Raw genomic sequence first — 287 nt, 5'->3', positions numbered from 1 at the left:
TACATTATAAATTACAAGCCAAAAAGTAACATATATTAGAACAACCAAATCAAATAAACCTAACTTTTATTGTAAATCCAACCTCTATTGCAACGTGAGACTCCAACCTGAATGCCATTCCATATATACTAATAATTAACATGGGTATATATCTTAACATGGAGGAGAGTGCTACCCCATTAACATGATTAATGTACTTCCTTCCCGTAAACGCACCATGAAATAAATAATTTTACTTTCCACTGCCAATGAAGTAAACCAGAGAGTGAGTGGAGAACGAAAAAAAT

Source organism: Penaeus monodon, chromosome 22 (genome assembly GCF_015228065.2).
Source record: "Penaeus monodon isolate SGIC_2016 chromosome 22, NSTDA_Pmon_1, whole genome shotgun sequence".
NCBI lineage: Eukaryota > Metazoa > Arthropoda > Malacostraca > Decapoda > Penaeidae > Penaeus > Penaeus monodon.
The sequence above is the reverse complement of the archived record's forward strand: the minus strand, read 5'-3'. Positions refer to the sequence as shown.